The 27530-nt window shown below is 39.2% G+C and overlaps 1 long non-coding RNA gene across 1 annotated transcript in view; it reads right to left on the reverse strand.

Moving 5' to 3' along the window:
- The window catches only part of LOC143141698 (uncharacterized), a 29792-nt gene extending 12017 nt beyond the window's left edge, over positions 1 to 17775 (reverse strand). Inside the window, exons 1-2 of the long non-coding RNA XR_012990787.1 lie at positions 17495 to 17775; positions 16601 to 16887 (exon numbers count right to left, since the gene is read on the reverse strand). This is a non-coding gene — a long non-coding RNA (uncharacterized LOC143141698). The remainder of the gene's footprint in view (positions 1 to 16600; positions 16888 to 17494) is intronic.
- Positions 17776 to 27530: the final 9755 nt, after the last annotated feature.

The raw sequence follows: 27530 nt of genomic DNA on the forward strand, positions 1-27530 counted from the left end.
ATGTCTGTTTGGGATTGTTTTGAGAGCCTATTGATGTATCTCAGAATAAAGGAATGTCCACAACATTAGTGATGTTTTTTGTGTGTGTGTGAATGTATTTTACTTAACTCATTGAATGTAGCTGGATACTCATGAACGCATGTCTCTAATAGCCACAATAGGAGTAATTTTAGCAACACCATATTTTGTGTGGCCCATAACGACCCAGTGCATCATGAAAACGTGCCAAAATTCACATTCCTTGCTTGTTGTTGGTACATTAATCCCATTCAGATTGCCACTTATCTGTGATGTAAGAGTTCAGTATAGGTTTAAGGTCTGGGGCAGGGATATGACATTCTGTGACTTCTTCATTGAGGGCTTGCTTAGCAGCACTGTCCGCTTTCTCATTTCCCCTCAGACCAACATGGCCTGGGACCCAGCAAAAAACTACACTCAAGTTCTGGTTCTTTAGAAGTTCTAGTTGATCAAGCTCAGGTTTGGTTGTACTTTTTGCGTGACATTAAAGCCTACTGGAAAGATTTTTAATTGCAATTTAATTGAATGCAATTTACTTTTATGATTAAATAAAATTAATTTATCCCTCTCACCCATAGTTTTCTATTTATTTACAAATGTACATAGGCCTACTGTAATTGCATTTATACATAGTTATTCTACTGATCTTTATACTATTCATCCTGCACATAGACTTATTCTTACTACTCTTATAATGTTGTTTCTGCACTACAATGACACTGTTTCCACACTGCACATAGCTGTGTTATGTACATATCTGTTATATATTTGTCATATTGAATATCCATATTTATTCTGTTTTATTATATTCTGTTAATACACTGCATATATCTATATTATTATTTCTACTATTATAATGTTAATGCTACATCTACATACATTATTCTACTTATTGTATGAGATAACTGCTAATACACTGTACATATTTATATTTAATTCATATTACTCTAAACCACGTTCTGTAAATCAACTGTATACTACTGTCTACACTGCACTATATTTCTTGACCTGTCTCTGTATGTTTCATCACCTTTCTATACTTTGCCTCACATTGCAACACAGCTCAGATCTTTGGTTGCTATGAAGGCCAGTCGTTCTAAATAGATGGTTGCTATGGCCAAAGGCCAGTTCTATCTCTGCCGTTGTCAAGCAGGCATATCGTAGAATTCTGATTAACCTTATCTTATTTAAAACATCTCTATTTTACTTAGCCCACTTCCATACAGTGGGTCCCATTAAGAAGTGGCCACTTCATTCACGCTTACCGTGATTCACACAGCAGCATTATTAAACTAGAGAATGTAATTCCAGGGAATTACGAGTGCATGAAAATGAATCTAGGACAGACAGCATAGCTTAATAAAAGTTGATAGTTTAGAAGTAGACAGTTTAAAAGTTGAATGTAGATAGTTTAAAAGTTGTTAATAGACAGATAGTTTAATGGATGTTGATACACATAGTTTCATGAATGTTGAAAGTCTAAAAATGAAATGTAGATATTTTAAAAGTTGTTGATAGGCTGCTAACAATGCTAATGATGCTAACTAGCTAGTGAGGACTTTTATTTTGAAATAGTTAAAGGATACAGTTGATGGGAGTCATAGTTGACTAACAGTTACAACAGTTGAACAGTTGACAGTAGTTGAACAGTTAAAAAGTTGGATAGTTTAAAGGGACTTTTATTTTGAAACAGTTGTGGGCACAGGAAGCAGTTGAACAGGATCTGTAGTCTTAATACAGCCATATTATATGCTTAAAGACTGAGACAGCCTGAGACAGTGGCTGCAGGTGGCCTGAACACCTGGCATAGGATTCTAATTGCTCTATTGTCATAATCTAATGTTAAGTCAATGGGGAAATTGTAGTAGTTTTTAATTAATAGTTTAAAAAGTATAAAAGTTACAAAGTCACATAAGTAAGACCTACGCAACGCAGTTTGAATGAAGTTTCTACGTTAAACGGTTGAAGCCGCATTAAGCGCACAAAAAGTGTTGAAGAAGAAGCAGAATAATAAGAACTAGAAATGCAATTCCAAGGAATTACCAGTGCATGAAAATGCTAAAGTTGTGATGTAAAATATCATGTATAGTTAAAACAGATAATACAGAGATGGTTACTACGGTGATGCTAGGATAGACATGGTGGTTGCATAGCTTGATAAAAGTTGATAGTTTAAAAGTAGACTGTTTAAGGCGAGACACGGCAGGTGAAAACATCGTTTTTTCATGCACTGGTCAATTTCGAGATTTTGAGCTAGTCTGTTACCTTAGCATGTATTCTATCACACTACTACAACAAAAAAGTCCGATTTACACATTTAGGTGTTTATTTCATTATATTGTGTCTACTCGCGCCTGTATATTTATCCTAAATTCAGCAAAAGTTAGCATTCTAACCTTGCATGCACTCCTGCGACTGTGACCCAAAACATATCGTGTGTAGTACCGTTGGAAAGCTCTGTTTTTCCTGTATCACGCTATGTGATCCATATATGGACACTTCCTTTGTATCAGCAACCAATCGCGAAAGTTCAAAGACGAGTCTAGGCTGAGAACGGAATCTCATTGGCTGTCTTTCAAGGCTGTTTTCTCAAAACGAGTTTCCTCTCCCACTCTGAGCAAGGAAACTCCACTTCAGAAGCACTTACATACACCAAACTTTCTAGACTTATGCCTAACTATATTTCGAAGATATTTACGGAGGGGTTTGTTGATATATTATTCCTAGCCTGACTTACATGACATTTTATGCCTAAAAACATGGCAAAAATTTATTTTTTAGGGCTATTGACATTATATTCTGATTTACAGGATAACTAAAGTAGATATTCATAAATCCCTCTGTACATTTTTCAACATCTATTATCTGAACACAATGAAAACATAATTTTGAACCTGGATCCAATGCTCAGGTTTCTTGTTTTAAAATGTATGCAAATTAGCGCATATTTAATTAGATAATTATGTAAACATTAAATTACAGAAAACTTGTAATACATTTTTTTCTCATATTAATGTAAGTAATCAACTGGGAAAGTTTCATAGTGATATCTGCTTGTTAAAAATTTTACCCTATTCACCTGTAGTGTCTCGCCTTAAAAGCTGAATGTAGATTGTTTAAAAGTTGTTGATAGACAGTAGATAGTTTAAAAGTTGTTGATAGACAGCTAGTTTAATAGATAGTGTAATGATAGTTTAAAAGTAGCCCGTTTAAAAGTTGAAGGTAAATAAAAGTTGTTGACAGACTGGAAGTTGAATGAATGTTGATATTCAAATAGTTTAATGGCTGTGTATAGGTAGATATTTGACGATAACTGCAAGTTGGAATGGCTCTAATGTTTGCTAGCAGTTATGCTAAGATTTTTAACTATGCTAACCATGCTACTTAGCTAATGCTTTATAGCAGTGCTAGCAATGCTAACCTGTTAACCATGCTACTTAGCTAACGTTTTCTAGCAGTTTAATGAATGTTGATATTCAAATAGTTTAATGGCTGTGTATAGGTAGATATTTGACGATAACTGAAAGTTGGAACGGCTCTATAATGTTTGCTAGCAGTTATGCTAAGATTTTTAAATCTGCTAACCATGCTACTTAGCTAATGTTTTATAGCAGTGCTAGCAATGCTAACATGCTAACCATGTTACTTAGCTAACGTTTTCTAGCAGTTTAATGAATGTTGATATTCAAATAGTTTAATGGCTGTGTATAGGTAGATATTTGACGATAACTGAAAGTTGGAACGGCTCTATAATGTTTGCTAGCAGTTATGCTAAGATTTTTAAATCTGCTAACCATGCTACTTAGCTAATGTTTTATAGCAGTGCTAGCAATGCTAACATGCTAACCATGTTACTTAGCTAACGTTTTCTAGCAGTTTAATGAATGTTGATATTCAAATAGTTTAATGGCTGTGTATAGGTAGATATTTGACGATAACTGAAAGTTGGAATGGCTCTAATATTTGCTAGCAGTTATGCTAAGATTTTAAAATCTGCTAACCATGCTACTTAGCTAATGTTTTATAGCAGTGCTAGCAATGCTAACATGCTAACCATGCTACTTAGCTAACGTTTTCTAGCAGTTTAATGAATGTTGATATTCAAATAGTTTAATGGCTGTGCATAGGTAGATATTTGACAATAACTGAAAGTTTGAACGGCTCTAATGTTTGCTAGCAGTTATGTTAAGATTTTTAATTCTGTTAACCATGCTACTTAGCTAATGTTTTATAGCAGTGCTAGCATGCTAACCATGCTACTTAGCTAACTTAACTAACATTTTCTAGCAGTTTTGCTAAACATGCTAACTATGCTAACAATGTTAGCATGCTAATAACTATGTTAACCATGTTACTTAGTTAACTTAGCTAATAATTTTAGTAGTTATGCTAACTATGCTAATTAGCATGCTAACATGCTAAATATGCTAACCATGTTACTTAGTTAACCTAGCTAATCATTTTAATAGTTTTGCTAAAAATGCTAACTAGCATGTTAACTATGCTAACCATGTTACTTAGCTAACCTAGCTAATCATTTTTAGCAGTTTTGCTAAAAATGCTAACTAGCATGCTAACATGTTAGCATGCTTACTACGCTAACCATGTTACTTAGCTAACTTAGCTAATCATTTTTAGCAGTTTTGCTAAAAATGCTAATTAGCATGCTAACTATGCTAACCATGTTACTTAGCTAACTTAGCTAATCATTTTTAGCAGTTTTGCTAAAAATGCTAACTAGCATGTTAACATGCTAGCATGCTAACTACGTTAACCATGTGACTTAGCTAACCATTTTTAACAGTTTTGCTAAAAATGTTAATTAACATGCTAACATGTTATCATGCTAACTACGCTAACCATGTTACATGTTACGGCTGTCTGTTTAATTGCGCTTAGACTGGCCTTGGTGTCGTGAGTTTTTAGAGGGGGTGGTGTTTTTAAGTGTAGCTGGACTAAGTAGATTGTTAACGTTAGCTTTACTGAACTCAACTCGTTTTTTTCTGGAGCTGCGTCCGCACTTGCTGTAAGTTTTAATTGTATGGGAGTCTCGTGTTGTTAAGGGATTTGTTTATGTAGTTGTCATAGTTACAAGTTGGTAAACTAGTTATTAGCCGTAGTGGGTAGTGGTAGTTGATATTGTTTTCATTACGGCTGTCTGTTTAATTGCGCTTAGACTGGCCTTGGTGTCGTGAGTTTTTAGAGGGGGTGGTGTTTTTAAGTGTAGCTGGACTAAGTAGATTGTTAACGTTAGCTTTACTGAACTCAACTCGTTTTTTTCTGGAGCTGCGTCCGCACTTGCTGTAAGTTTTAATTGTATGGGAGTCTCGTGTTGTTAAGGGATTTGTTTATGTAGTTGTCATAGTTACAAGTTGGTAAACTAGTTATTAGCCGTAGTGGGTAGTGGTAGTTGATATTGTTTTCATTACGGCTGTCTGTTTAATTGCGCTTAGACTGGCCTTGGTGTCGTGAGTTTTTAGAGGGGGTGGTTTTCCGCGTGATCAATTAGGACTAGCATTTAAAGTGGTTATTGTGCTGGAGCGTCAGCGGAGGCGTCAGCGCTCGTGTGCAGCCGTCCTCGTGTGAAGACTTACTCGTGTCAAGACGAATCGAGTCTACCTGCGACGAGTCCACCGAGCAAGGACACAAGCAAGGCACCTCTCAGATAAGTTTCACTCTTGTCTCACCTTGTCTTGTTAGCTGACAATCCTTCTAATAATGTGCCTTCAACATATCCCTGTATCCGGTCAGGTTAATAAGCGTACTGGTGTTGAAAGGCAACAATCAGTTCAGCAGGCTTGTCCTACTTTTTCTGTAGGGTTGTGGAATTGCCAATCTGCAGTGAATAAAGCGGACTTCATTCCTGCTCTGGCCTCACAGTTATCGCTTCAATTGCTTGCGCTTACAGAGACGTGGATTAGGCCGGAGAATACTGCCACGCCTGCAGCGTTGTCGACCAGTTATGCTTTTTCGCATACCAGTCGTTCGTCTGGTAGAGGAGGCGGGACAGGCTTTCTCGTCTCTGATGATTGGAGGTTTACACAGTTGCTGCCTGCTCAGGTCCACAACTCGTTTGAATATCATGCCATCATGATAACTGAACCATACAAATTATACTTGGTGGTTATTTATCGCCCTCCAGGACAACTTGGGAACTTTGTGAACGAGTTGGACATTCTACTGTCTGCTATTCCAATGGATGCATGCCCATTATTAATCCTTGGCGATTTTAATATTCATTTGGATAACTCGTCTGCAATTGACTTCCTGTCCTTACTCTCCTCATTTAATATCACACGTGTCCACAGTCCTCCTACTCACAAGGCTGGTAAAGATCTTGATTTAATTCTGGTACGTAACTGTAATACAGACAAGGTTTTGGTTAATCCATTACATGTATCGGATCATCACTTTATCAGATTCTCTGTGTGTCTCTTGGATAACCCAGCTGCTCCTCCTCCGATAATTTCGTTCCGGCGTAATCTCAGAAGCCTCTCAAGTGACCATTTTGCAACATTAGTAACATCTGCTTTACCTACTCCTAGCTCATTCTTGACACTTGAGGTTAATGACGCTACAGAGACTCTCTGCTCTACACTGGCATCTTGTCTGAATGCAGCATGTCCTCTTTCCTCAAGACCTACTCGTTCTAAACCTCGCCATCCATGGCTGACGAACAGTATAGTCTCAGTACGAAAGGAACTTAGAGCTGCTGAGAGGAAATGGCGTAAATCCAGAGATGGAAATGATCTTAGTAACTACCAGTCTTTGCTGTCATCCTTTTCATCCACTGTTACACTTGCAAAAAAGGCATTCTATCAAAGCAAGATTGAGAGCGCCACTGACAGTAGACAACTTTTTTCTACTTTCAAATCTCTCCTCAATCCTCCACCACCACCATCAACTACTTCACTGTCAGCAAATGACTTTGCAACATTTTTCACTGAAAAAGTTGCTAAAATAAGTGCTCAGTTTGATGCTCCTATAAGGAGGGCTTTGCCTTGTGTTAGTATGACCCCATCATTTGACTCTTTCTCTCCTCTTGATGAGGAAGCAGTCTCTCAATTGCTTCAGCGATGTCGTCCAACAACATGCCCATTAGATCCTGTCCCGTCCACTCTTCTACAGTCTATCTCACCCGCTGTTCTACCAGCAGTCACACATGTATTTAATGCTTCACTCAGTTCTGGAATAGTTCCTTATTCTTTTAAACAGGCTAGGGTTACACCTCTGCTAAAGAAAAGTACACTTAATCCAACTGAGGTGAAGAACTACAGACCTGTCTCCCTTCTTCCTTTCTTGTCAAAGGTTTTGGAGAAAGTGGTCTTCAAGCAAGTTTGTGACTTTCTTCATCAGAATAATCTACTAGACCCTATGCAGTCTGGTTTCAAGAGTGGTCATTCTACTGAAACTGCTCTTCTGTCTGTGACTGAAGCATTGAGAGTAGCTAAGTCCTCTGCTCAGTCATCAGTATTAATTCTACTAGATTTATCTGCAGCCTTTGATACTGTTAACCATGACATTCTCCTATCTATACTATCTGAACTGGGAATTTCTGGAAAAGCTCTTGACTGGTTTGAATCTTACCTTAAAGGGCGTTCTTTCAACGTGTCTTGGCAGGGACAAGTATCTAAGTCTCATGCCCTCACCACAGGTGTGCCTCAGGGATCAGTATTAGGACCCTTGCTTTTCTCTATTTACACCACTTCCTTAGGTGATACTATTCGCTCCCATGGATTTGACCATCACTGTTATGCAGACGACACTCAACTTTACCTGTCTTTCCCACCTGATGACTCTAGTGTTTCCCACCGGATTTCTGCATGCCTTAAGGATATTTCAGCCTGGATGAAAGATCGGCACCTTCAGCTTAATCTCTCAAAAACAGAGTTTTTGGTGTTTCCAGCTAAAACAGCTATTCCCCAACAGATTAACATCCAGCTTGACTCAACTTCACTGACCCCAACTAGATCGGCACGAAACTTGGGCGTTGTAATTGATGACCGACTTAACTTCTCTGAGCATATAGCTTCTATTGCAAAATCATGCCGGTTTATGCTTTACAACATTAGGAAGATCAGACCTTATCTGACACAAGATTCCACACAACTTCTTGTTCAGACCATGGTCATCTCTAAGCTGGACTATTGTAATTCACTGTTAGCTGGCTTACCCGCTTGTGTAACAAGATCATTACAGCTGATTCAAAATGCTGGAGCACGCCTGGTCTTCAATCAGCCAAAGAGGACACATGTAACTCCTCTCCTAGTTACTCTCCATTGGCTCCCTATAGTAGCCAGAATTAAATTTAAATCTCTCACTTTGGCCTATAGGACACTAACTAGATCTGCTCCTAGTTATTTTAATTCAATAATCAAGCCTTACATCCCCAACCGCCCACTGCGGTCTTCTGGTGAGCGTATGTTGTGTCGACCAGTCATAAAAACTGGGTCTAATTCCAGACTCTTTTCTTCAGTGGTTCCATGTTGGTGGAATGAACTGCCCAGTGGTCTCCGTTCCTGTGGTAGTTTTGGGTCGTTTAAGAGGGGTCTAAAGACATTCCTATTCAACATATACTTAGTTGTTTAAGCGCTTATGTGTTATGGTTTATATAATGTTGTTTTATTTTAATTGGGCTGTTAATTAATTTGACATTATTGTTTATTATTGATATTCTCCTTAATGTAGTCTTAGCATGTTATTGTTTTATATTATTGATTGAATTGACATTATTGTTTTTATTATTGCCTTTCCCCTTTTTTACATTGCTTTTTTATTAGGCTATTGATTGAATTGATATTATTGTGTACTACAACTATTCTCCTTACTATATTTGACCTAGATTATAATCTGTTCCCTGTTCATTTTTAAATATTATTATGTTGTTTTGTATTTATATGTCGCTTTGGACAAAGGCGTCTGCTAAATCCATAACCATAACCATACTTAGCTAATCATTTTTAGCAGTTTTGCTAAAAATGCTAACTAGCATGTTAACATGCTAGCATGCTAACTATGCTAACCATGTGACTTAGCTAACTTAGCTAATCATTTTTAGTAATTTTGCTAAAAATGCTAACTTGCTAGCATGCTAACTATGCCTGAACTAGGCCTGAACACCTGCCATAGGATTCTAATTGCTTAATGGCCGTATTATGATGTCATAATCGGCAATGTTAAGTCTATGGGGAATTTTAAAACGTTTTTCTTTAATAGTTTAAAAAGTATAAAAGTTTCAAAGTTGAAAAGACATAGCAACCCGATCTGTTTGAAGACCTACGTTACAAAGTTTGAATGAAGTTTCTAAGTTAAACTGTTCAAGAGAAATTGCGTCTAGAAAAAGTGGTAAGCGGAATAATAATAATAAGAAGTTGCCTAGGAAGAACAGTACAGTGCATTTTCATGCACTGTAATAAGAAGAAGTTGCCTAGGAAGAACAGTACAGTGCATTTTCATGCACTGTAATAAATCGGATAACAATAGAGTGCATTTTCATGCACTCTAATTAATCTGTCACCATACGCCTATGCCTACGTTTGCAAAGAAAACATTTTAATTTGATTCACATGAAACGTTACATTTCATGTACATGTTGACAATGAGTAGGCTAGTTTTGGTTGTTGGTGGTGTTATTGCATCCCTTAGTTATGCCTACAATGCAAGTTCCCTTAAGCTGTCACAGACGTAGGTGCTACTTTTAGGGCTAAAGTGCTTCATGAATTACTGTTAGTAAAAAAAAATAGCAGTCCTAAAGTTACACGTGATGAAGTTACGAGTGCAAGAATCTCATATCAAATGACCATGGCATTACGCAGTGGCATAACAAACCAATGGTGGACCCAGGTGCGAGAGCAATATGCGGGCCCATATCGACATATTTTGGCCCAGGATGAATTAGCTCTGATACATGCAATACACATTAAGGGTGACTTCAATTGTTTATACAAAGGGCCTGAGGCACCGAAGTAGTTTAGTAGTTACATATTACAATTTCAAATAAAAACACACGACTACATAGGATGCATTACATGTGAAAACATTAAAAATAATTTTATTAACAGCCTGCAGGCCATGGTAATCTAATATTACTGCATTAACATAAACTCGCATGGAATTATGGGAACACTCAATGCGCTTCTTCAACCCTCTGCTGAAACTGCAAGCGTTGCTTGCTTAAAAACTCGCACTGCGCAGAAACAAAACTTAATGTAGCCTAACTTATTTAACCGTGCAGAAACCAAATAAAAACCATTCATATGCATACAATCCCCAATATGCGTGAATTAGGCCATTAGAAGAAGGCCATCTTACGAGCCTTTCGTTGAATCGTTAACGATGTTCCCAATATTTAATGCTCTTGCTCTCGTATTTTCAATGGACAGGATAGCTAACCCACTGAGCCTCTCCTGCCCCATGCTGCTCCTTAATAAGTTTGAGTTTGATTTAATTTGAATACCGTCAATGTGAAAACAACTCTATTATGTAAGCTATATATAGCTACTGTTCTCCTTGCTATTTCAGTTCGTAAGTCCATACTATCCCATGGCAGAGCAAGGATTTCATGAGTGGGCAAGGTTTCCCGAAGACATTGTGGCTGCCCAGAGGCATTGAGCATACTAGAAAGGCATTGTGATAGAAGGTGAATGGTGCAAAGGTGAATGATGAGAGTTACCAAATAGCTCTGGGTGGTATTCAAAATGATGGAAACTTTTGGAATATTTCTTTTTTTTTTTAGCTTATGCACCCTCACATTGGAGCCCCCAGTTCATATACAAAATTTGGTATCGATATGTGACAGTGTTCCTGAGATATGGACGACTTCCTGTTTAGGAGCTTTGCCGCCGATTTCGTTTGGCTGTGACGGGCAAACGCTTTCAAAAATCAAAAATCCTTCTGGTAACTTTTGTGAGGCTTGGTCCAAGGATAATGTACGTCAAGTTTCGTGGCGTTCGGACCAAATTTGTGACCTGTGAAAATTTAGTTTCGCTTTCTGTTCAATCCAATATGGCGGACGAACGACACACCCACCTGACGTCATCTTCGCGACCAACTTACACCGGTACTGACCGGACGTTTTAAAGTTGGAACGGTGTCTCTGTCTCAAAGGGCCTAGGCGCTAGAGCTGACAAAAAATTAGGGAGACGGGAAAAATAATAAAACTTAAGAAGAAATATAACCGCAAGCGGTGATTTACGGGGTCCGAGCAAAACGAACATGATGGCATAGCTTTTTAGTTTTACATATGCTTTGATTGTTTGGGCACAATTGTTCAAAAGAAACGTGATCGGATTTCGGTTATCGGATTTCAGTTACCGGATTTCAGCTATCGGATTGGATCAAATCTTGAAAATGGGTTGTTCAAAGGGAAACAAGGATCCTGAAATTGGATTAGATCACATAATCTATTCTTGGTTTTGATCTGGATAAAACCTTCACTTTGTGTCGTTCAAAACTTTTGAGTTGGATTGGAATAAATTTGATGCATAAAATAAGGATTACCCTGTGCTGTAACATTATAGTGTGCTAACCTCCACAACCCAACAGTATTCTAACAATACTTGATTCTACAGGACTATTTATTTGTTGTGGATAAGATGAAGGGTTTGATAATGGAAGGCAGTGTTTCCCACAGAATTGAATTGTATTTGTGGTGGTGGGTTCTGTGTCGGAGTCAATGAGATAAACAGCGTATAATTATACAGTTATACTTGCCTTGCACTACAAGTCCATATTGACAAGTAGCTGTAATGCTGTAATGTTATAGTGTGCTAACCTCCACAACCCAACAGCATTCTATTCTAGTATGCTAACCTCCACAACCCAACAGTATTTTAACACTAATGCTTCAGGTGGGATTTGAACACTCAACATAAGGATGACCAGTACAAGGCATTATCCCACTAAGCCACTGTCAATCCTACATCTTTGCCAGTCACATTCACATGGTGAAAATGTGTATTGGTAAACACACAAGAAAAACTCCAAGTATACATTTGACAATAAAATGAAGGGCTTTCCTGAAAGAGAACACCTGAAAACGTTTGGAAATTCTGGGACAATTAGACATTTGTAGAGAAGAACAGTAATGGATGAAATATAAATATGATAGACTTAATGATGAAGGAAAAATAGTAAACAAAGAAGTTCCCCTATATGTCATAGAGTGTGTCGGCATTCTGATTCTTGGCAACTAATGAGTGTGAATGTTAATTGCCTGATGTCATTCAGGTGCTGTTCAATGGTGTCAATCTTCAATAACCAATAGCATGTGCATCTTGAGCTTCAAGCTCTAGCAGGATTCGAACTCTCGAACACCAGCAGTGTGTAATGAGTGTGAATGTTAATTGCCTGATGTCATTCAGGTGCTGTTCAATGGTGTGACTCAGAAGGCTCAATGGTATGGAGTGATGACACGGAGATGGCAGGTTTCGGTGCAACACAAGTTAACTTTATTTGAGTTTCAATTCATCTGTTCTTTTGTTCTTTACTTGTATGTGTGCTGCATCAAAGAGGAAACAAACCGAAAATGGAGTAATCAGTGAAATGGGGTAAATCAGTACAGATCCCAACTCACAAACAAACCAATTGACATTTGAACAATAAACTGAAATCATATGGCTATATAAGGTACAACTAAACAATACTTGACATCCCAAGTCAACCAACATCACCTAATCATCTCTCACATGGGACTCCAACACACCAAACCAACAAACAAAGACCTTAACTTTACACATGATGGCAGAGCTACTCTACAAACTGATAAACATCACAAAAGTCATAGTGAGGGTGATTAAAGTGATGACTTACGTTAACTCAAAGACACACACTGGAGTGCTGGGTTGAGATGAACAAAAGAGCGAACTGAGGGCGAGCAAACAATTTATCCTGGTCTGAGCCCCTGCTCCGGAGCTACAGGGTTTCCCAGCGGGTAAACTTTGGAAAGATTTGCAAAGATTTGGAAAAGATTTTTGAAAGACTACAGTCTCAGACCCTCTCACATCTAAAGACAAGTAGTAGAGTTTTAAGTCAAAGACTATGATTTTGCAATGACTAGGGATCTTGCAGGGTCACTATTTACAAGACTGCAACATGATTCCTTTAAATTATTACCCATTGTGCAATAGATAAACAGGAACTGAAAATTATAGCCTACTAAACTCAAAGTCGTATTTTCATGTTTCTGCAGCATTGTTTCATGCGTGACATCCTTAACCGATATAGAGTTGTTCTGTCAAGTGGAAGAGCCGACTAAATATGTATAAGAAATGACAAATATTATAAGAATAACAAATAATTATAGGCTACAGCTTATAATTATACAGTAATACTTGCCTTGCACTACAAGTCCATATTGACAAGTAGCTGTAATGTTATAGTGTGTTATCCTCCACAACCCAACAGCATTCTATTGTAGTATGCTAACATCCACAACCCACTAATGCTTCAAGTGGGATTTGAACTCTCAACCTAAGGATCCTAAGGATCACCAGTACAAGGCATTATCCCACTGAGCCACTGTCAATCCTACATGTTGGCCAGTCACATTCACATGGTGAAAATGTGTATTGGTAAACACACAAGAAAAACTCCAAGCATGGAGGGGCGATTAGACATTTATAGAGAAGAACAGTAATGGATGAAATATAAATATGATAGACTTAATGATGAAGGAAAAATAGTAAACAAAGAAGTTCCCCTATATGTCATAGAGTGTGTCGGCATTCTGATTCTTGGCAACTAATGAGTGTGAATGTTAATTGTCTGATGTCATTCAGGTGCTGTTCAATAGTGTGAATCTTCAATAACCAATAGCATGTGCATCTTGAGCCTAAAGCTCTAGCAGGATTCGAACTCTCAACCTAACAAACACCAGCACTAGGCATTATCCCACTCTGCCACTGACAATCATACACATTCAGCAGTCACATTCAAATGGTGAAAATGTGTGTTGGTAAACACACAAGAAAAACTCCAAGTACACATTTGACAATAAAATGAAGGGCTTTCCTGAAAGAGTACACCTGAAAACTTTTGGATATTCTGGGGCAATTAGACATTTATAGAGAAGAACAGTAATGGATGAAATATAAATATGATAGACTTAATGATGAAGGAAAAATAGTAAACAAAGAAGTTCCCCTATATGTCATAGAGTGTGTCGGCATTCTGATTCTTGGCAACTAATGAGTGTGAATGTTAATTGTCTGATGTCATTCAGGTGCTGTTCAATAGTGTGAATCTTCAATAACCAATAGCATGTGCATCTTGAGCCTAAAGCTCTAGCAGGATTCGAACTCTCAACCTAACAAACACCAGCACTAGGCATTATCCCACTCAGCCACTGACAATCATACACATTGAGCAGTCACATTCAAATGGTGAAAATGTGTGTTGGCAAACACACAACATCAAGAAAATTCCTAGCATACATTTGACAATAGAATTAAGGGCTTTATAAAAAAGAGTACATATCTGAAAATGTGCACTGTTAATGGTATCCACCTAATGATGGTTGTATGGTTGTTATCCAAGAAAAAAAAAATTACTCATATAGGAATATAGGTGATATAGGAGAAATGGGCTGAGTGGTCGAACTTTATTGGCCTATATCTCTGAAATGGAACAACGTATCCAAATTCTTTTGATAACTTTTGTGAGGCTTTGTCTAAACATTGTCTGTGAGAATTTTGGTGAAGATTTGATAATTTTTGAAGCCTGTGAAACTTTTTATGATGTTTGGCTTTTCTCTGAAATTGTGGCAAAAGTAAACATTTTTAGAGCATAAGACCAGGGTGAAAAAGATGCATCTGAATGTAGAGATTAATATGATGAAAGAATTTTGAGTCTAGGTGAATCTGGTAAGGAGAAATAAGCGTTTTTGACAAGAGCGCCACCTTTGGGTGCAGTACCCCAAATTTGGGTTATGGGTAGTGGGGGGTACTGGTAACAATACTTGAAAATGTCAAGTTTCTAGGACTTACGGTTTATAGGAATATAGGTGATCTAGGAAAAAAGGCCTAAGTGGTCTAACTTTATTGGCCTATATCTCTGAAATGGAACAAAATATCAAAATTCTGAGCGATAACTTTTGTGAGGCTTGGTCTAAACATTGTCTGTGAGAATTTTGGTGAAGATTCGATTATTTTTGAAGAAACTTTTGTGAAACTTTTTATAATGTTTGGCTTTTCCATGAAATTGTGGAAAAAGTAAACATTTGTAGACCATAAGACCAGGGCCAAAAAGATGCATCTGAGTTTAGAGATTAATATTCTGAAAGAATTTTGAGTCTAGGTGAATCTGGTAAGGAGAAATAAGCATAATTAACTTTTTTTTTCAATAGCGCCACCTTTGGGTGCAGTACCCCAAATTTTGGGTTATGGGTAGAGGGGGGTACTGGTAACCATACCTGAAAATTTCAAGAGTTTTGGAGTTACGGTTTAGGCTGCAGTATGACTTTTACAGAATTTTGGCCAAAAAATGAACGGTACAGAAACAATAGGGTTCCTGCAGCTACGCTGCTCGGACCCCTAACAATAAGGGCCCGTCCCATTTCTCCCCCCTTAAAACTTCCACTTGGTTTTGATTGCCCTCAACATTAAAGCCCCCTTGACAAGGGAAGTGGAGGTGAAGATCTTTCCCTATAAATTGGGACACCACTAAATGCAAATTAGCGTAGCGAACGTGCTCACCTACGTCACACGCAGCGCCGACGTGTCTACCGGTAGTAGCCTGCTACTATTTTCATTCAGGAACATGCCCATTCCAGCGGTCGTTGTTGTGTGGGCTGTGCTGGTTTATCTACGTCTAGTTAATCAACAAAGATATTCGTGTTCATGTGAACGCCAGAACACCCACCTTAAATATTGACGAAACTACCCAGATCAGATATATAACGTTATTTAATGGGCAGACTCTCTCAAAGCACTCAGCAGATATCATGAACATCGTCAGATAGCTTTGTGAGATATTTTCTAACATTAGTGTTCAAAACTCAACAGTCCATCAGATGTGCATCCAGCTAACATATTCCAACATATTCCGAAATTTTAATATGCTTATTTGCGAAAATATATAAGAAATTTGGCCGGCTCTCTGAGCTCGCACGGTATCCAGGGTAATTTCATCTCCCACTTCGTTTTAAGCCTGCATCGGTCCTGGCTATGTTTTGAGGGTTGATTTTAAGGGCAAAATAGCACTTCCCCTTGCTCCCTATAGTAATGGGACACCCTAGCCCTACACGTGCACGCGCAAAAACGAGGGTTAGGGCAAAAATCTAGGGGTAGGGGAGGTATTGGGACGGGCCCTAAGTGTGCTGCTTTGCAAGCACACTTAATAATAAAGCTTAAGAAGAACAATAAGTGTGCTGCTTTGCAGCAAGCACACTTAATAAATATGCATTCCTGCTTTCGTTGACAGCTCCCACTCTGTGTATGAAGTATTTCTGTGTGTGTCTGACTGCCTCTACCCTAATGGTTTCTTGTGTTGGTTATGAGAAGACTGGTGGTAAATTAACTCTGTATTGATTAATTGATAACTAATAGCTCATACACTTCACCATGGGACTTTGCCAGTGACTCACCTCTTTGGCATATAAGAGGCGTTGTGAACACGTTTTATTCCTGTTCAGACTTTATCCTCCTCTTCCTCCCCCCACTCCTTTTGTGGAGGTATCTATCCCTTAATCACGGCGGCCTTCCCAGAAAACAGGGCAGACATGCCAGCACAGCGCAGCAGCGCTCCAGTGGAAATGAGGGTCCCTGTCTGGCGGCTCCTTCACCTGCGCCAAGCACTCAGGTGGTGACCCCGGGGGTGGGGGGGGTTGCAGAGTCAGGACATACAGTACGAGAGCTCATGCCAAGACCCACCCTGCAGACAATAAAAGAGAACCCTTTTTTGAGTGTCAAATCCGTTTAAATCTAAATGAATGAAATGTGTGCCACATCACAAGCAATGACGCAGAAAAAAATCAAATGCTGTCTGAACAGTTAGATCAGAAGAATGCACCAGTGTTAAAACATGCTAGGGTTTTTTTTTCCTGGCAAGTGAGCTTTGGAGCCACTTCCTTTAAACAGTCTGTGGTTTCTCTTCCCATCAAAAGAACTTTTCAAATAATTTATTATTTTATTGAAAGAATGGAGCTTTGTCTCTTATTCTGTTCCCAAACAGCATACACAACTGACAAAAGTCACCACCTCTCCACAATCCTAGTCACACACCCACCGTCACTTAGCTGCATTCACAGACCATAAAACATAGCCCACAACCACTAACACAACAATGGCAAAGAGAATTAACAATGTGATAGCAAGACATTGGTCTGTAATTTATTTGTTTTGAGGGAGATTTCATAGTTAAGAGGCTGTGATGTCTAGCATTTCCCTACCAAGGAGTGTACAGGCAAGAGTAAAACATTTGAGACTCATTTGAGTTGCCAACTGGAGAAATGAAGTTTAAACAGTTCAAAGTCACATACCTCCCATTTCTTCACACAGTGTATGCAGACGCCAAAAAAACAATTGAATTAATCTCTGGCAGGGGGAGCTGCAGAAAGAGGCTAAACATAGTTATGTGGACAGGAGATGGGGAGAAGGAGACTGAAATCGAAGACCTGGAGAAAGAGAGGGAGGAGGGAGAAGGAAAGAGAAAGAGAGAAGGAGAGAGAAAGAGTTGGAGGGAGAACAAACAAGAGCATGGGCACTGATCAACCTGACTACATTCAGAAAATGCATCTCCATAGAAACCAGCGGCACCACATACACGTGCCTTAAAGGAAAGGTTTTGTGGCTCACAGTGATTTCTCTCTCTCAGTCACAGGCACATGACGTTAAGGTATGTGGGAGACAATGACACACTGTGTGCATCTGCCCACTCTCATACTGTAGCATCAGCAAGTTGTACATCCCTGTCTGCAATGATAGATTGTGCCACGGTGGGGAAGAGGTGTTTTCCACCTTTGGCACTCTTTTAGAGTTATATGGAGGAAAAGGGTTCTGACTAGGGGTGGGCGATATGGACAAAAAATAATATCTCGATATTTTTTGTGATTTTGACGATAACGATAATTAGTCGATATCCTTTAAAAAATTGTTTTTGTTAAAGTCTGAGTTACTTTACAGCTCATTATTTATGAATAGCATCATTACAATAATAACCAATAACCTAATATGTGACCTATTAACCAAATCAACCAATGCATTGTCACTCTACACATTTCCAATTCTGCCCCCACTTGTGTGTGTGGCAATGACATGGTCTAGCCAGCTACATTAGAGAAGATGAATAGGCCTAACAGTTTTCCAAAAGAAAGTCTGAAGCTGACGTTTCTTTCAAACCTTTACATAGGATTCACTGTAAAACTAAGAGCAGACCAACAGAGTAGCCTACATCTCAGTTATTTCCTTCTATGTTTTGTTTTAGAGCAATCACGTAGGCTAGCATTCCAAGTTACAGAATAGAAACTAATGCGTTAGCTTATGGCTAATGTATATGAGAAATCCCATAGAGATGCTAACGGTTAGCATAATCGGTAAACGTAGATATTTAGAACTAACTTCAGTCCATTTACAAAAGAGTTACATGAGAATAGTTATTTGTTTACAACTGACTATTAAAATACTCAAAGGCTAATGTTTTCTCTCCATATAATACCGTGTAGGAAAAAACGTGACTGTCTCATCATACAATGCTACTTGAACAGAAGTAGCCGCATAAAATCCCAAGTAGGCTACTCTCGCTGCACAAAATAAACATTAGGCTGCGTGGGACAACGTTGTGACCCACTAGTGATCACGTGACACTTGCTCTGCTGCACTTCTCCCGCATAGTAGAGGTGGATTCAGTCGTTCGTTCTCATGACACAGTTCGCGTCGTTCAGTTCGCCAAGATGATTCGTTCTGAATCGTTCGTTCAGTCGCATTTCCGGTAGCCTACAACGTAGTTCAGCGGTGAATCATGGAAGGCAGGTTCTCAGCTCCTCTTTTTATGCTCTCCCACTAGTCTCACTAGCCCATTTGTTTTTTTCTCATGGAAACAGTTGCTATGCTTTCATGCCCCTCATTGGCTAATTCGATGAGAAAGTTTTAGAAACAATACAGACAACAGCATACGATTGGTTTGGCTCTCGCCTTAGGAAGCTGGGCCATAGGCATTCACAGCAGCACTAGGTCAGTGTGATTCAGCGACGAACGAAAGAACGAACAAGAACTGGAAAGGCGAACCAGTTCAGGTCGTTCATTTTAAAGACCCGTTCGAAGGAACTAGTTCGTTCGCGAACGACCCACCTCTACCGCATAGCCTACTTCCTGGGACTGTATGAGTCTTCAGTGCGTGATTTCGAGTGTTTTTTCCCCAAAGTAATTTAAATACTCGATAATGTCAATTTGCACATCGTTAAAACAACAATCACGATATTATCGCAGACGATATATATCGCCCACCCCTAGTTCTGACTGGTTCCACTGAAGAACTCTTAAATGTTACTCAAAGCCTCCCTAAAGATCTTTTCAGGCTTGCCACGAAGATAATCTTCATCAAGCCATCCATCAGAGTGATCTGAGTAGGGCCTCTTTTTAGGATCACATCAACAGCGAGGTTTGAACTGGTCTCACCGAGATGTTTAATGAGTCGTTTTTCATGATTGAGGGTTGTGTTACTCTTACTCAGCTTTGTTCTTTCTCTTGATATGTCAAATCACATACCACAATATGGATTCAAAGGCAGTCGATTACAGGTATTTCCAGTGAGTTGTCAGTAAGGCGCTACAGAACATTGTGGTCATTTGGTCTTGAATGAGGCCCAGAGAATGTCCATTCCTGACTTAAATAACAATGAAATGTCCATCAACTTTACAGTCATGGCCATTTACTAAAAAAAATATTCACTGCTTCCTTAGCCAATACCTCTTTTGCAACCAAAATAACTTGTAAGGTATAAATAGGTTGTGAACTAATAGTGCATTCTTATGCAGTGACCAGCTGATGGATCAGCGTTTACCCAACGTTGTCCAAATGTTGCTGCTCTCCCTTGGCTGTTTGGACAGAGGCCAGTAGGAGGCAGGTTTCCCAGAATAGACCCCAGAATAGACCCTGTTCCTTTGTGGCGAAAAGGATAATTGCTCATCTGTGCTCGCCCAATATACCCCCGCCCCCCCTCCCCATCCAAATCGCAATATAAACTCCACCCCCCCATATAAACTTTTGCTGCATTCCTGGGCCAAGAGTTATGTTGACTTCTCGTGCTCAGGCTGGTGATACAAGCTGCTTTCACAAGTGTGTGTGTGTGTGGGGGGGTGTGGGGTAAGCTGGATGTGACTGATAGCCTGCCATTGAGGATGGGGCGGGTGGTGGTGGTGGGGGGGGGTCATCTCACCCATGTTTGAACACAGTGGTGTGAGTCAGTGCTTAGTTATGAGGGAGTATTTTGGCCCAAATGAATGAGAGCTTTTTTATGTGGGTCAGTGGGCTCTGTTCAGACTCTCCCTCTCTTTCTCCCTCACTCCCTCTCTATCTCCCTCCCTCTTTCTCTATCTCTCTCTCTCTCAGCTCAGCACAGAGCTCCAGGAAATGACCAATTCTCACAGCTCAATGGGAGGGCGTGTGGGTAAGTAAGCCAAACAAGCATGGTGCCTCCAAGGAAAATCCATTTGTGTTCAATGACGTTGAGGGCGGGCCACTTGAAGGACACTAATTACATGCGAAACCAAGTATATACATTCAATTTTATATATTTTTTTATATATTTTTTTTTTTGTTGAATTAGCTTAATTGGCTTAATGTATCATGTCAAGTGCACACACATTTCACTTCCTGTTCGCACAGCGAGTGGAGATGCTCCAAATATAAACTGCATCCCTGCTGAAAAAAACAGCCTGACCAGCTAAAGGTGGTTTGCTGGTTGACCAGCTTGTTTGACCTCACTATGATGGTTGACCAGCTAGACCAGCAAATCTCTTGCGAAAACATACTTCAGCTGGTTTACCCACCTAACGATGGTGATTCAGCTGGTTTTGCTTGTCGTACCAACTCCAGCTGGTCATTTTAGCTGGTGTTGCTGGTCTACACTGCTGGTTTAACTGGCCGTGCCAGCTTATGTTGGTCAAACCAGCATGACCATCTTACACCAGCTGTATCCCACAAGACAGGCTGGTCACACCAGCATGACCAGCTTCCTCAGATGGTCACGCCAGCATATCCAGCTGGTGGCCTAACCAGCTACACCAGCAAAGACCAGCAAGAGCTGGAAGAAAACCAGCAAAGACCAGCTAAAACCAGCTACCAGCATAAGCTAATTTCTAGCTGTTTTTTTCAGCAGGGTATACTCTTTTGATCCGGTGAGGAAAATTTGGTCTCTGCATTTATCCCAATCCGTGAATTAGTGAAACACACAATGAATACACAGTGAGGTGAAGCAATAGACTGTATATATAGAACTGGACAGTGTGCCGTCTGTTAAGAGTGATGCGAGCGTTAGTCTTCTTGATCATTGAATTAATAACCAATAATTATTCTGATATTAATATTCTTCTAACTTCTACATCTTTGTGAAGGCTACTGTTAAATACTAAGCAATGGCCTCTGACTTTTAAATACCAAAGCAGTTAAATGCAGTGGTATAGTCTATGTGATACACAGGACTACACAGTAAACCCATTTAAAAAGCATCATCATCTCAGTGTACCCATTTAAAATAGGCAAGGATACATATTAAATAACATTTGGGGTTGCTCACAGTATACCCACCACTACAGCTAACTAGACTACACCAATTGCATTGCAATTTACAATTTCTGTGAGTTCAGGGGCATACAGAAAGTTGAAGTTTGGGTGACATCAATAAAGAAAATAGAAACAAAGTGATGTGTACAGCCTCAGGTATGAACTAGAAATGCAATTCCAAGGAATTACCAGTGCATGAAAATGCTAAAGTTGTGATGTAAAATATCATGTATAGTTAAAACAGATAATACAGAGATGGTTACTACGGTGATGCTAGGATAGACATGGTGGTTGCATAGCTTAATAAAAGTTGATAGTTTAAAAGTAGACTGTTTAAAAGCTGAATGTAGATAGTTTAAAAGTTGTTGATAGACAGCTAGTTTAATAGATAGTTTAATGATAGTTTAAAAGTAGACCGTTTAAAAGTTGAAGGTAAATAGTTTAAAAGTTGTTGACAGACTGGAAGTTGAATGAATGTTGATATTCAAATAGTTTAATGGCTGTGTATAGGTAGATATTTGACGATAACTGAAAGTTGGAATGGCTCTAATGTTTGCTAGCAGTTATGCTAAGATTTTTAACTATGCTAACCATGCTAACCATGCTACTTAACTAACATTTTCTAGCAGTTTTGCTAAACATGATAAATATGTTAGCAATGTTAGCATGCTACCATGTTACTTACCTAACTTAGCTAATCATTTTTAACAGTTTTGCTAAAAATGCTAAATAACATGTTAGCATGCTAACTATGCTAACCATATATGACTTAGCTAACCCAGCTAATCATTTTTAGCAGTTTTGTTAAAAATGCTAACAATGTTAGCAATGCTAACATGCTAACTTTGTTAACCATGCTAACTAGCTACAGTGGGTAGGAGTCACAGTTGATGAAAAGTGTTGACATAGTTGATGACAAGTTAAAAGTTGTTGATAGACAGCTAGTGAATGTATATAGTTTAAAAGTTGAATGTAGATAGTTTAAAAGTTGTTGATAGACAGCTAGTTTAATAGATAGATAGTTTAATGATAGTTTAAAAGTAGACCGTTTAAAAGTTGAATGTAAAAAGTTCAGTAGTTTAATGGGTAACATTGTTTAACATTGTTTAGCTAATTATGCTAACTAGCATGTTAACATGCTAACTATGTTACTTAGCTAACCTAGCTAATCATTTTTAGCAGTTTTGCTAAAAATGCTAACTAACATGCTAACTATGCTAACCATGTTACTTAGCTAATCATTTTTTGTAGTTTTGTTAAAAATGTTAACTAGCATGCTAACATGCTAACTATGTTAACCATGTTACTTAGCTAAATTAGCTAATCATTTTTAGCAGTTTTGCTAACTAGCATGTTAACTATGCTAACCATGTTACTTAGCTAACCTAGCTAATCATTTTTAGCAGTTTTGTTAAAAATGCTAACTTTGTTAACCATGCTAACTAGCTACAGTGGTAGGAGTCATAGTTGATGAAAAGTGTTGACATAGTTGATGACAAGTTAAAAGTTGTTGATAGACAGCTAGTGAATGTATATAGTTTAAAAGTTGAATGTAGATAGTTTAAAAGTTGTTGATAGACAGCTAGTTTAATAGATAGATAGTTTAATGATAGTTTAAAAGTAGACCGTTTAAAAGTTGAATGTAAAAAGTTCAGTAGTTTAATGGGTTACATTGTTTAACAGTGGATTATTGTAGTGAGGACTTTTATTTTGAAACAGTTTTGGGCAGAGGAAACAGTTGAATAGGATGTGTAGTCTTAATTGACCCAGATTGTATGCTTAAAGCCTGAGGCTGCTGGTGGCCTGAACACCTGCCATAGGATTCTAATTGCTTAACGGACGTATTATGATGTCATAATCGGCAATGTTAAGTCTATGGGGATTTTTAAAAAGTTTTTCTTTAATAGTTTAAAAAGTATAAAAGTTTCAAAGTTGAAAAGTCATACCAACCCGATCTGTTTGAAGACCTACGTTACAAAGTTTGAATATAGTTTCTAAGTTAAACTGTCCAAGAGAAATTGCGTATGGAAAAAGTGGTAAGCAGAATAATAATAAGAAGAAGAAGTAGAAGAAGTTGCCAAGAAAGAACAGTACAGAAGAAGAAGTTGCCTAGGAAGAACAGTACAGTGCACTGTAATAATGTCACATTAACAGAAGGTTCAGAGCAGCAGCAGACCTTTCTTGGTGCCACGTAAGTTATTGAAAGCCATGTGTTTTCAGAACGTAGTGGTGCTGTGCCATGTCCCATGTATAAGGGGCTTCAGGTTGATTGAGTGACAGTGGGTGATGATGTCAGGGAGATGGATGTCAGGGGACTTGGAGAAAGGGGGAGGACATGCCACCTCAGACCACCCCAGCCAAACCACTTCACGTAGGCATTCCCTTGCTTGCAGACTAATGTAGACCATGGAGACCACCTTGCCGCCACCTCCAGTACATTCAGCCATCACCCATATCTTACCTGCAAAAAGGAAAGTTACAATAAAGTTAGTCAGACAATTTTACAACATTACAAAGCATCTAATCAGGCACTCAACACCACTAGTAATACCAATTAATTAAATATATGTGTGCAATAAACTTCACAGCCCACCTAATGTTAACTACACATTTAAATATGCGGTGTGAATGTTATTAACTTGCGTCAGCTTGAAAAATAACGTTATCACTATGACTGATCATGGACGTTAGATGACTACGGAGCCCTCCGGGTGACATGGGGAAAAAAAACATGGGTTAAAAAAAAGAAAAAAAAGTAATGGGGAAAAAAACATGAAGAAGAAAAAAAAACGATGCACTTTTGCGGGATCTCATCTCAAGTCTCGCAAAACTTTTTTTCTACTTTTGGAACTTGCTGGGCTTCCTACTTGACCCCAATAGGCCCACAAACCACTACCGCCAGATGGCAATCATATCATGATACTATGATTGCTCTATCACTGTTGCGTGTTGTGGGTTTTCTGGACACATTACATAGGCCTATGAAAACGGGAGGGAGAGGGAGACACCTGCGTGCAGACACGCACACACAGCAGGCTACAATAAATTGCCTAACAGACAGCAGCCTAATTTCGAGGTATCACTAATACCTATTAAATAGCCTTAATGTAAAGGACACAGAACTGTAAGCTCAAATTCAAAAACGTTTGAAGTCTACCCAAACATATGCAAAGGGAATATATATAAATTGTGTTGCATATAGCCAGCCTAATTAATGTCAATTTAAAGATTATGATTAGCAGTTTCTATGCATTTTTCCATTGATAGTTACAGGAAGCCACGTTGTTGTTTAAACTATTGTTGCTTCTAGCCCACGTTACCTCCAGTTTCACTTGCTGCAGGGACGCACACATTGCATGAGCGATCATAAGCGTTCTATCTCCGATGTAGAACTCAAATGTGTCTTGACGCCGCCGTTTGTAAGATCAGATCAAATAAGACGTTTTAAATGGAACGCGATGTAATTAAGCTGTTCCTTTCCAAGCGTCTTGGAGACGTACTGTATGTGTGCTGACTGGGCTATGTCTATATAGTTGATGACACCAAATGAATAAGTATGCTGCAAATGAACAGATGTGTGAAGCACCGGGCATAACTTAATTTCGCGGCTACGTGGAGCAGTAGTAGGTTAATTGTTGAGGAGGCCCATAGTTTGAGAAAAGCTGTAGATCATAGGCAGAGAAAGCATAATGCTCTGAGAACAGTAGCCAAAGGTTTTCCTGCAGAAACAGGTGCCTTGGTGCACGCACCCCGCTTTCACTTTGACTCCCTGCATTGTGACAAAAACTGTCAGTCCGACATCTGAATTTTGGTTTACTAAATTAGCATAATGCGGTAACAATTATCATTTCAATTCTATCTGAAATCTGCTCACTGCAGACGTTACAATGCAGACCCAAGCAGCAGCATAGCCTTGAAAGACGTACACTTTGAATTTGATCAGAGAGGCTCTGGTTCTTCACCTAACTTGATGTGATTGGCTGGATGACCGTTCAATCAAATCAACAGACCTATTTGTGTCTCTGTGTGTGCGTTATAGATACGGTTCCAACTCTTTACGGGAGCGTTTATTTCCATATTTTACTTTCAATTTAATCTGACAAAAAGTGTGGGGGATAGAATCGTGTTCCAGCAAAACTGTGTACGTTATAACACCCACATCCCCCACGCTTGCTACGTGCCTGGACTGTGTGTGCGTGTCTGCACGCAGGTGTCTCCCTCTCCCTCCCGTGTCATAGGCCTATGTAATGTGTCCAGAAAACCCACAAAACGCAACAGTGATAGAGCAATCATAGTATCATGATATGATTGCCATCTGGCGGTAGTGGTTTGTGGGCCTATTGGGGTCAAGTAGGAAGCCCAGCAAGTTCCAAAAGTAGAAAAAAAGTTTTGCGAGATCCCGCAAAAGTGCATCGTTTTTTTTTTTCTTCTTCGTGTTTTTTTTCCCCATTACTTTTTTTTTTTTTTTTTTTTTTAACCCATGTTTTTTCCCCCCATGTCACCCGGAGGGCTCCGTAGATGACAAACTCAAATGTTCACCGATATCGCTGGGAAGTGACTGGTTCTTGGCGTAGTGTTAAATGCAGGCGTTTCATTTATCGATCATTCACTTATGCGGTCTACAACTACCGACCTACCAATCTATTTTTTACAGTCTATGCTACCGACCTACCATCACAGAAGTAGCTCTAACGGAGGTGTCTTTATCGTTAACGTTAGAAAAAATGCAACGCTGGCACATTAACATGACAGGTTGATAAGGTCCATGCTTCACATTACGTTAATGTTAACTTACGTTGCTTTATCACATCATAACTGTACTGACTGTCTAGTGTTAGAAATCCCCATGTACAGTCAATGGTTACTCCATGTTGAGATGGCATACATTAAGATTGAGATATTTGAAAACAGCAAAAACTAATAAAACCGAGTAAATCATGCATCGACCGTTACGGGAGCGGTGTGCTAATCATCACTTCAACAACTAACTTAGCCTACCGTTGACGGTAACGTTAATGTAGCTGCTAACGTTAGCATGTAATTCGCTGTCCGTATTTCTGTTGTTAGCTCATTAGTATTCACCATACTAAATTGTCACAGTCTATAATAAACATAATAAGCCCTCTTAGACGTATTTAAGAACAACAATAGACAAAAAACGTTTCAGTTGATACGCAACACTTACCAGACAAGAACAAACCGAAGACTGTTGTTTGTACTGTTTAGCTAACTCACAGCCGCAAAATTCATCCAGCCAGCTAGCCTTCGGCGCCAAGTCGACCTCATTATCGACCTGCGTTGTGGAAAGGAGAAGTGGGCGGGTTTCACTCGACAAGGGGCGTGTTTAACTCGCCCAGTGGGCGTGCCTGACTGCGACTCCTCTTAACTGCGCATGCTTCAACTTCTGCTGCGCAGCCGCACTTCAAATTGGTTGCAAATTTTCCAAGATGGCGTCGCCTCGGCGGCTTCAATTCCATAGAACACTGCTGAATGCAACCACACTGTCCAGTTCTATATATACAGTCTATGGGTGAAGCACTCACTAATCCCGGCGCAGTTAGCTGCCTCCAACAACAGCGGCGCTCGGGGAGCAGTGATGGGTTAGGTGCCTTGCTCAAGGGCACTTCAGCCGTGCCTACTGGTCAGGGTTCGAACCAGCAACCCTCCGGTTACAAGTCCGAAGCGCTAACCAGTAGGCCACGACTGCCCCCAGTAGGACCATCTTGCACCAGCTGTATCCCACAGCAAAGACCAGCAAGTGCTGGAAGAAAACCAGCAAAGACCAGCTAAAACTAC

Source organism: Alosa pseudoharengus, unplaced genomic scaffold (assembly GCF_046254945.1).
Source record: "Alosa pseudoharengus isolate Yale_2024_CS ecotype anadromous, Long Island Sound unplaced genomic scaffold, YU_APseudo_1.1 YU_APseudo_1.1_scf_10, whole genome shotgun sequence".
In the NCBI taxonomy this organism is placed as follows: domain Eukaryota; kingdom Metazoa; phylum Chordata; class Actinopteri; order Clupeiformes; family Clupeidae; genus Alosa; species Alosa pseudoharengus.